Here is an 11,703-nt window from a genome sequence, read left to right on the forward strand (position 1 = left end):
CTCAGGTTTTAGCACACCATCCTATCGATCATTACTGGCAAGCCTGGTTTTGTCCCTTTTCCCCTTACAAACTATTTTAAAGCTCTACCAACAAGCTTTCAATGAGTTTTATCAACATCTAAGAAGGCACAAAACTAAACTAGCAGATTTTGTCACACTTTTTTTTCCCTGTGGCAGCCACAAAGCCATGCATGGCAAAATCTTACAAAATTATTGCAAATTCATAAAAAAGGACAGCTGGCCTTTCAGAACACACTCTTCTATAATTTTTTTTTCATATTATGAGGGAGTGTGGATTCTTTGATTCCTTTTTGCCAAGGTTGGCATTAAATGTGCGAGACAGTATTTCTTGTTCAGACTCAGATGTTTATTAGTTCTCATCCATATTACAGTCTCACAAATTGTGAGTTCTACAGCACTTCACACTAACAAACTAAAAATGGAGCCCTATCTCTCTCTCTACGAGGCCTTTTAATGATAAACTGTCCAATTAAGAAATGACACCTAAATTATTTTTACTGTTGACCCAATAACCAACCACCTGTGGCCCACAATGCGGACTTTTTTATCCAATTACACAGTACCACCCAAACCCATGAGGAAGAAGGTGAAGAAGAAGGACTAGCCTCCACCCTAAAACCTCCATCTTGCTTTATATATATTACTATATTCTAAAACCTTAAACTCTAAGTTTTCCACCATATGATATTATACACTTATATTCAAACTACACACCTATAATCCCAGTTTTATCATTCAATTTTGGAAGCCTTCTCCACAGCCTCAGGTCAAATGCAGTGTTCTCTTGGGGATCAGTGCCAGTCAGCACAGAAAGTCTAAAATTCTCAGTAACCAGGGTTCCAACATGGGAGGATGATTTGAGTTTCCAAACATCTTTTAGCAATTCAGCAGGATGAGGACCAGCCAGCTGGAAGTCATGCAGCCTGCCACTGGGCTCCTCTAAAGAGAGGAAAATCTTTCTTGGCTTGTGTGAGTCCAAACAGACAGAGACATTTTCTGTCTACTGATATATCAGAGATTTCACAACAGGGAGGTTAGAAAGCTCTTTAGGCTCATTTTCACTCTGAGAACCTGAGAGAAGAGGGTATGAATAAATTTAGGGTATAGACTGGAAGAAGTAGTGGGAACAACCAACCAAATGAAGGTTAAGACAGAACTTAATAGATTTGTGTTGAGAGGATTACAGGACACAGGGGATGCACTCACTGTGACCTGGATATGACAACCTAAGAGGCCCCACCCAGCTTTACAATGACCTGATTCAACCTTTGTGCAAACATCATTCAGATAGAGATGATAGCCATAGTGGTGGTTAGGATATCTAGTGGACATGGCTCTCTCCTGTGCCCAGAGCTCTGTTTCAGCTGTACAGGGAGCTTGGAAGTCCAGCTGGGACTAGATGTTCACATTCTTAAGACAGGTCATGGTAGGGTGATAACTGCACCCTTTGTCATCCCTGTTTTCTCCACTATATTTTCCCCTGTAGTTCTGAATTTGAATAGCTTTCCTCATCCATCAACATCAACTCTTTTTGCTTCTTTCAGAAGATGAAATTGCATTTGCTACTGATGTAAAGCATGATAGCTCCACTCTGTCTATGGAGTTACGTGAATGTAAAACTGTCAGGAGATCAGTCAGGCCTTCAGATATGGCAGACAGTAATGGCAGAAGTTCATTCAAATACTGTAGCTTCCATTTGTCTGGTAAATCAAAATGTGCATGGCTGCCTTATCCTTGATGCTCAAAGACCATGAGATAAAGAGAAAAACAATATAATGAAAGCATTGTCTTAGAGAGAAACCATCATTTTCTTCTAATAAAAAAATTCATTTTTTCTAGGAAGACGAATCAAGTCAGCCTCTTAGACTTTTTGTTGGTTTGGATTTTTTTGTTTGTTTGGGTTTTTTTTTTTTTTTTTTTTTTGTTTTCCAACTAAAAAAAAGTAGTTACAAGGTAAATAAAATGGTAATTTTCAAGGGGCTGGAATTTGGGAAGGAGCAGACATTTTTCTCAACTCATTCTTTCACAGAGGTAGTGGCATGCACCTTTAATATTTGGATGCCAAACTGGCAGCAAGAAATTTCAACAGCACCTTTACGTCTCCTCTTTTCTATTTATACATTACACAAAACTATTTTTCCTGGGTTTAATTGCACATCAAAGGACCACCCCTCTAACCACACATTTCCTACTGAAGGAGACACCAGTAATAAGGCTCATTTCAGTCCTTCAGAGATGCAGTGACAGATCTTTGATAACATTCAGGTGTCTCAGAGTCCATGAACACATCCTTAAAAATGGAATGTAGCCTCCTATTCATTCAGGGATGTAAAAAAGGAATGCCTCAGTTAACTTAAAGGAAAAGATATTTACCTTGGCAAAAATGGATTTTGAAGGACTGTTCCAGGATTACAGGAACATAAAAATCACAACATTAAAATTAATTACATTGAACCCAGACTGAGTGCTCACTGACTTGGTAAGTAAATAGAAATGCCTACACCTCTATATTCCCATAGTAACAGAGGTGAGCACCGCAAATTACCTCAGCTGGCTTAAAACCATTTCCCCAGCACTGAGTCCATCTCCTCTAATCTTTATGCACAAGAAAGGTAAACAAGCACAGCTCCAGTCTAAGTTGCACAGCCTTTTTGGAAACACTGACTTGATTATTTTTATCTACTTGTCTGAGCTTTCAAACTCATACTGACATAGCTTCTCTCAGATGAAACTTCCAGCAAAATTTATGGTGTTTCACAATCCTTAAAACTCACTCCTTTGAAGACCCCAATGTTGGTTGTTGCTTATTTATGAAAGGAAAAAAAAGGCAAAACACACCAGCCCAGACTGAGGAAATCATGAATAGATAGAGTTCCACATTAATAAATAAAACAATATACTTCCTATAGCTCTTACATAATCTTAAACAGTTGTTTTGGTTTAAATCTAGCACCATTTTAGTAGGTCTTTAGAGGTGTTTGACAAGTGAATCTTCAGTAATCACAACTGCAGCTTTTATTGACTCTTTTGAAAATATTGAGCTAACTCAAAATTACTGAGCTCAACAGCACTTGTAAACATAAACTAAAACAAGATGTGACTGGTACACATTGCATGAAAATCTATTTAATGTTTAACACAAGAGGATAATGGCCAAACCTAGAGACACTTAAATGCTGTGGGTTGTCACAGCACAGCTACTCTGTGGCTGGGCAATTGTTATAGTTTAACATGGGAAGAATTTAGGGAAGTGATACAAAAGATTTTTGTGTAACTGATAGTTTGTTGAACCACTGAGAAGCTGGACACGCCTCTGTGAAACACACATGTTAAAGACTAAAGAAACCCAGGAACTTCCTCTTTCTTTCCCGGCCGGTAAGAAGGTAACATGCCCCGGGCCCGCCGAGTCCTATCCCGGCTGGGCCCGGGAAGCCCGCCGGGCCGGGTAGGCTCTGCCGCGACGGGCCGGGCCCCTCTCCGGGGGGGTCGGGGGACACCGAGCCCCGTTCAGACCGGGCTGGGCCCCAGAAGTTGCCAGGCAGGAAAGTAGAGGAGGGCTGCGGAGCCCTGACCGGAGCAGGGCTGGCCATGGCTGTTAAGATCTTACTATCAGGTCCCCTCCCCCCAGCGCGGCTGAAAACAGAGACAGCCCTGCAGCCGCGCAGAGTTGCCCTGCGGCTGGAATTGAACGCAGAGAAAACCAAAGACCAACCACGAAGACGATCCTGACACAACTCCCACTGCAGCTCCAGCCGCAAGTTACCGGCGGGTCAGGTGACTATTGGCAGGGCCCAGGCAACATGTTAACTCTTTCAGTGCTTCAATCCTCCCTAGAGTGAGAGAAAGGAACAAGATGCAAGCATGTAAAAGAAGACATTAAGACATCATGATCAGTGAGAAAGAAGTTAAGTCCCAGATAAAAGGGATGAGAAAATGCCTTGATTTTGGAGCTGAAATCCTCTTGTAAGCTATGGAGAATACTCTTTTTCCCCATAACGCATAAAACTATGAGGAGATGAAGGGTGCAAATTGATACCGAGCAACAGCCTCCATGTTAAGCAGATGTTAAAGTAGCTGTGATCCCATGAGAAGTTTGAACTGAGAAAGGAAAGAAAGGAAAGAAAGGAAAGAAAGAAAGAAAGAAAGAAAGAAAGAAAGAAAGAAAGAAAGAAAGAAAGAAAGAAAGAAAGAAAGAAAAGAGTTGTCCAGTGTCCCCAGGAGAAGAAGATCTCTGTTCCCAGGAATGAAGATGATTTTAGAGATAGGTAATGAAAACTTTTGCCTTTGAACAGCTCATCTTTAAAACAGTACCCCATAAGTCGACATAACCCATCAACAAGCTGTGGGAAGGCTTCTGAAAAATGGGAGAGACTTCACGATGGCAGAGTTCCCTGGGCAGCTGTTGTTGGTGAAGAGATTGAGAACCATAAGAGAACTGTTTTTTTCCTCTTGTGAAGTCTCCATAAGATTAACAAGAGAAACTTCTCTCCCTAACTGAAGAAAAACTATTTTAAAGGTGGTAAACTGACTGGAAATTTTAGTTTTTGTTTCTTTACATTATCAGTAGAAAAGAAAAGGTTGTGGGGGGAGGAGAAGTATTCTGAAGGGTTTATTTTGATTCCTACTAATTTTTTTTTCTTTTAGTTACTCTTAATAAAATTTTATTTATACCCTTTTAAAGTTTTGAGCCTACTTTGCCTTTCTCCTAATCCTATCTCACAGCAGGAAGTGAGTTCACTAGTGATTGACCAGCACCAAACCTACCACACTCATTGGTACATTAACCAGGAAATCTCAAAATTAATAAAATCTCAAATTGATGAACCAAAACCACTACAGCAATTACTCTGCCTATGGTCTCTGGGTGAACAATGATAGGATACATTCAAACTCAAACAGGGACTTGACCCAATCATGTTCCATCCTAAGCTGCAGACATCTCACTGGTCAAAGAGATGGGCAGTGTTAAGACTGGACCCATCAACTGTTTAAACCCAGGAGTTTCAAACCCCCTATATAAGGAAGCTTCCATAATAAACTCTTGCTGTTTGTCTCATGATCAAGATGACTTGAGTTGTGATTTCTGTCTCCAACCTATGACCACACATAACTGTTGAAAAATCTTTTCCCTCCCTGGAATGAACATAATACACCTCTGGCCTTGATTCCACTGCACACACACAAGTATTATTTACCATAGTGATATATAATGGTGCATAAATTTGTAATAGAGCTGGTTTCCTTAAGTTGTTTCTGTTCATTTGAAGAAAAGTGATTTTTTGAAGAGTACAGCCATACAAGGACATGGGCATGGGTTTGGGGTGAGGTAGAAGAGTTGGAAGAGAGTTCAGCCTTGATTGGCAGTGCTTCCTTATGCCACACAGCTCTGCATGGACCAGTCCCATGAGGAATGCCTCCAAAGAGCTTGAGAAAACATACCTGTTTGCAGATACAGCAAACTAATTAAATGGAGCCAAACCTCAAGGGAAATAATAAGAATGAAAATGTTCCAAACAGTACTCATCTGGGAATCTCAATTAGCTTCACAAAGAGTAATTAATTTAGCTTCTTCGGTTTCTGCAAGATAAAGAATTACTAATCTTCCCATTTGATGAATGGGGATATACACATGCAGAAATGTCAATGAGACACTAGCTGGATTCAGACTGTCTTTTCATGGCCTGTTCTCTACCTTGTGCTGTCTCCCATCACATCAGCTGGTGTTGTCCCTTTCTTTTTATACAAAACTATATTCTGCTGGGTTTGGGCCAAAGAAGAAATGTCTCCTAAGTCTCCTAGGTTTTAACATAATCAAAGTCTTCAGTACTTGATGCAAGGGTTACATTAAATACCTTTGCTTGGTCTCTCCATGCTGTCATAGAAAATGTGTCCAGACAGGAACCACTAGATTTGACTTAGCAAGCCAACAGTGAAGTTTCTCTAATGAGGCTGATGACTGTCTTTCTTTAAATGTGAGGCTGTCTTGCAGGTAAGACAGGAGATAGGACGTGTTCTCATCTATTTTTAACTTGGTCACAAAGTAGGTTTGTGACTTGGAAAAATTGTTTTTCATTTTGTCTCAGTTTCCAACAAAGAAAACAAGACTTGCAGCTGGTGTCCAGGGCAGCTGCGCTGCAGTGAATATGAAGTGGATGAAAAATATTGTTACTGGAGTGTGTAAGGGGAGATTTGAGATCCACCCACATTTTTTAGCAATTTGGAGAACTGCATGAACTGCCAGGTAATGGAGAATGAGATTCATCACAGTGACACTGCTAGAAAAAGAAACTGCATCCCATTTGTCAGAGACTGGAAAGACTGATGTTGTGAGACATTTTGGAATGTCTGTGTGTGTGTGGTAGGAGGCGGGTCAGGACTTGCTTTTTGGAAAGACAGTGCTCTGCTCCCCTTACCCTCCAGCCCCACAGTGTCTGTCAGTCATAGCTTACTAGAGGCAGCACCCCCCAGTCTTGCTTAACCCAGCCCCTGAGTCACTGAGCAACCAGAAGTCCCACCTGGGAGGAACGCTCACAAAGGGCCAAGGGTTTAAGAGGGCTGACCACAAGGCAAGCATGTCATTATTTAACCCTACCTTCATCTTGGAGTTTTCTGTCTGTTACATGGGTGGAACCTAGGAGTTGGTAGCTAAATGTCTGTTTTTCTATATCTTCTCTGTCTTTCTGTATTTCTCCCTTCTGCTAACTCTTTGCATGGAATGAAACATTGAATGGGTTTAAAGGTTGCTAAGTTAAATGGGCTAAGTCAATGCTGTGAAAAGTGTTTTATGTTGTACCAAGTCTTTTACCAAAGTTCCTTGATTTTTTTGTATTTTGCCAGTAAACTTTTGTTTAATTTCTACTTCTTGATAATATTTGTTTATTATCTTTCCCTTGCGCCTACCCAGAGTAAAGGAGCCTCAATTTACTCCCTTACACTAAAGTGTCCGGGGTGTTACACCATTGTGTTCATGTCCTAAAGCCAAAGTCTGTTTTAATTTTCCAAATTTATTATTACTAAACAGATGGCCTGCAAATTCCCTTTGCCACATTTCTCTGACATGAACCAGCAGATTGTCTACTTTATGCCTTTTTACAATAGACCACAATATAAAAAAGATATTAAGCTATTGGAGCATGTCCAAAGGAGGGTCACAAGGATGGTGAAGGGTCTGGAGGGGAAGTCTTGTGAGGAGTGGCTGAAGTCACTTGGTCTGTTCAACCTGGAGAAAGGGAGACTGAGAGAAGACTTCATTACTGTCTTCAACATCCTCACGAGGGGAAGTGGAGGGGCAGGTACCGATCTCTTCACTCTCATGACCAATGAACAGACACAAGGAAACAGCATGAAGCTCAGTCAGGAGAGGTTTAGGTTAGATATTCGGAAAAGGTTCTTCACCCAGAGGGTAGTTGAGCACTGGAACAGGCTCCCCAGGGAAGTGGTCACAGCACCAAGCCTGACAGAGTTCAAGAAGTGTTTGGACAATACTCTCTGGCACATGGTGGGATTCTTGGGGATGGTTCTGTGCAGGGCCAGGAGTCGGACTCAGTGATCCTTGTGGGTCCCTTCCAGCTCAGCATATTTTGTGATTCTCTGATTCTATTTGTGGCTGATATGAATTGTGAAGGCTGAAAACACATCCAGAGGATCTTTTACAGTTCCTAGTGATGAGGAGGGGTGTGAGCAGCAGTGTGTCACATATATTTGTCAGCCACAAAGTTGAAACTGATAGGGTATGAATAGAGCTGATAGGCTTATCTCTAGCTGATGCTTCATGTGGCAAATCTTGTTCCTGAGGACTCCTTTGCCTGCTCCAGGGATGTCTAGAAATAAGTCCTGCTGCACTCTGGTGAGGATGTGCTCAGGTTGCTCAGGACAGGTTTAAATTGGCTATTAGGAAAAACTTCTTCACTGAAAGGGTGGTCAAATGTTGGAAAAGGCTGCTCAGGGAAGTGGTGGGATCACCATCACTGGAAGTGTTATAAAAATGTGTAGATGTGGTGCTTAGGGACATGGTTTAGTGGCAGACTTGGCAGTGCTGGGTTAATGGTTGGATTTGACGATCTTAGAGGTCTTTTCCAACCTTTATGATTCTATGTTATCTCACCAGCTGCTTGGGACCAAAAGGCCAAGGTAAATCAGGTACACAAGAAAGCCTTGCATGAACTATCTACCTGCTGTTCATCAGTTCTTAAATACTCACAGTCCTTTGTTGGTTAGGATGGTGCTATTATGGCTTTGCTATTGCTCCTTGCTTGCAGTGCCCTCCAGGCACCTGTGCTCAGGAGCTGACCATGAAGATAAGCTGGGAGGCAAAGCTGAGCGCAGGCCACAAAACCCATGAAGCTGATGGGAAAAAGGCTGGCATATGCATAATGCATCATCACTGGAGCTCTAGAGATGGTAATCACTGCTACTGGAGGGTGAAATGGAAGACATTGCACACCTTGGAGATGAAGCCACCTGTCGTGGTTTAGGGCAAATTTGGAGGAGAATTTCCAAATTAGAGCCCCTCCAGTAAGCAAACCCACACAGCCCCTCCCCCCAACCAGTTCGGGAAGGATTCCTCGGAGAGGAGTGGAAAGAACCTGTTTATTTAACAAGCACAGCACCCCCCAGCACACAGAATGAACAATACCGGATGACACCGCTCTGAAAAAAGATGACAAATTCAGAAAGTCTCTCTTGGGGGGTGGTCACTCTGTTCTCAGTCCCTCCGGCGCTGGGGCAGCTGCTGCAGGCCACAAGGTGCAGAATCTTGGTGTTTCCCAGGTCCCAGTCCGGAGCAGGTTCGAAATGGTCAGAAAAAGGAAAGGAGAAACAGTCCAGGAAGAAATTGGACAGTTTAGCTAAACTAGCTAATGAGCAAAAGCAAGCAGAAGTGAAGCAAGCAAGAGCGAGAAAGCAAAGCAAAGCAAAAGCAGAAAAAGCAAAAGTTGCAGTCTCTGTGTCCCGCCAGGCTGATAAGAAAACCAAAACAAAACTTTCCCTCTTCAGAGCCGGTCTTAAAGGTACAGAACATAATATCCAACATTAACAGAACACATGAATGGGGATACAAGCATCATAACGTCACCCTAGGACATTCCACCCCTTATCCCCATATCATCAACATACTACCACACATCATGCATTTATTCACACAAAATTTCCATCTGCTCCCCCAAAATTTACAAGCAATACCCATCATGCCCTCATAACATCCCCACACTGGACCACTGAATCCATGCCCTATACTACAGAGCGGCAGGATTTCACCCCTTTCACCTTTCTCACTCAAAGCTACATCTATCACTTGCTCAGACCTTCAACACTTGCACATCTCCTTCTCCATCTCCCACTTGCCCAGACCTTCAACACTTACACATTTCCTTCTATCTCATGTCTGTATGGTTTAATGTACAGACAATGGCAGTTACATCCAACGAAGAGTGATATGGCATATCATTCTCACCCCACAATCAGATCTCCCTGTGGTACACATCGTGTTGTTCCATCTCTTTGCATTATCCACCATGTGCAACCTGGTCCCTGAGCAAAGACAACCCCACGAATGGGTTTGTCTGTACTCGAGGCAGAATTGATCCACACAGTCTTCCCTAATAAACCTCTGACATGTACCACTGGGACTTTATCTCCATCTATTACATTCAGGGACTCAGACTGGGCAGGACCTGCTCGGTTGGTGGAACCTCGGGTGTTAACTAACCAAGTGGCCTTTGCTAAATGCTGCTCCCAATTTTTGAAAGATCCCCCACCCAAAGCTTTTAGCTGGGTTTTTAGTAGTCCATTGTACCTCTCCACTTTGCCTGCAGCTGGTGCATGGTAGGGGATATGGTACACCCACTCAATGCCATGTTCCCTAGCCCAGGTGTTGATAAGGCTGTTCTTGAAATGAGTCCCATTGTCTGACTCAATCCTCTCAGGGGTACCATGTCTCCACAGGATTTGCTTTTCCAGGCCCAGGATGGTGTTCCGGGCAGTAGCATGAGACACAGGGTAGGTTTCCAACCATCCAGTGGTGGCTTCCACCATGGTCAGCACGTAGCGCTTGCCTTGGCGTGTCTGGGGCAGTGTGATGTAGTCAATCTGCCAGGCCTCCCCATACTTGTACTTGGACCATCGCCCACCGTACCATAGGGGCTTCACTCGCTTGGCCTGCTTGATGGCAGCACACGTCTCACAGTCATGGATAACCTGTGAAATACTGTCCATGGTTAAATCCACCCCTCGGTCTCTTGCCCACTTATAGGTGGCATCTCTGCCCTGATGGCCTGAGGCATCATGGGCCCATCGAGCTAGGAATAACTCTCCCTTGTGTTCCCAATCTAGGTCTATCTTGGACACCCCTATCTTTGCTGCCTGGTCTACCTGCTCATTGTTTTGGTGCTCCTCATTGGCTCTACTCTTGGGGACATGGGCATCTACATGGCGGACTTTCACAGGTAGCCTCCCTACCCTGGTAGCAATATCTTTCCACTCATCAGCAGCCCAAATTGGTTTTCCTCTACGCTGCCAGTTAGCCTTTTTCCACCTCTCCAGCCATCCCCACAGAGCATTGGCTACCATCCATGAATCAGTGTAGAGGTAGAGCTTTGGCCATTTCTCTCTTTCTGCAATGTCCAGGGCCAGTTGAACAGCTTTGAGTTCTGCAAGTTGACTTGATCCACCTTCTCCTTCGGTAGCTTGTGCAACCTGTCATGTGGGGCTCCATACGGCTGCTTTCCACTTCCGGTTCATCCCTAAGATGCGACAGGAACCGTCAGTGAAAAGAGCGTAGTGTGTTTCCTCTGGGGGCAATTGGTTATATGGAGGAGCCTCTTCAGCCCGTGTCACTGGTTCTTGTTCTTCATCTGTGACACCAAAATTCTCACCTTCGGGCCAATTTGTAATTACCTCCAAAATCCCAGGGTGATTCAGTTTACCTATACGGGCATGCTGAGTCATAAGAGCAATCCATTTGCTCCATGTGGCACTGGTGGCATGGTGAGTGGAAGGAACCTTGCCTTTGAACATCGAACCCAGCATCGGTAGTCGGGGTGCCAGGAGGAGTTGCGCTTCTGTACCAATCACCTCTGAGGCGGCTTGGACTCCTTCCTAGGCAGCCAAGATTTCCTTCTCTGTGGGAGTGTAGTTGGCCTCAGAGCCTCTGTAGCTTCGACTCCAAAATCCCAGTGGTCGACCCCGAGTCTCCCCAGGCACCTTCTGCCAAAGGCTCCAGGACAAGCCATGGTTCCCGGCAGCAGAATAGAGCATGTTCTTCACATCTGGTCCCGTCCTAACTGGGCCAAGAGCTACTGCATGAGCAATCTCCTGCTTGATCTGGACAAAGGCTTGTTGCTGCTCCGGGCCCCAGTGGAAAGTGTTCTTCTTGCGGGTGACCAGGTAAAGAGGGCTCAAGATCTGACTATACTCAGGAATGTGCATCCTCCAAATGCCTATGGCACCTAGGAAAGCTTGTGTCTCTTTCTTATTGGTGGGTGGAGACATTGCTGTGATCTTGTTGATGACGTCTGTAGGAATCTGACGCCGTCCATCTTGCCACTTTACTCCTAGGAACTGAATCTCACGAGCTGGTCCCTTTACTTTGCTCTTTTTAATGGCGAAACCAGCTCCCAGGAGGATTTAGATGATTTCCTTTCCTTTCTCAAACACTTCCACAGCTGTGTTCCCCCACACAATGAT

Source organism: Agelaius tricolor, unplaced genomic scaffold (genome assembly GCF_023055355.1).
Source record: "Agelaius tricolor isolate 1412-34295 unplaced genomic scaffold, bAgeTri1.0.p SCAF_21, whole genome shotgun sequence".
NCBI classification, from domain to species: Eukaryota; Metazoa; Chordata; class Aves; order Passeriformes; family Icteridae; genus Agelaius; species Agelaius tricolor.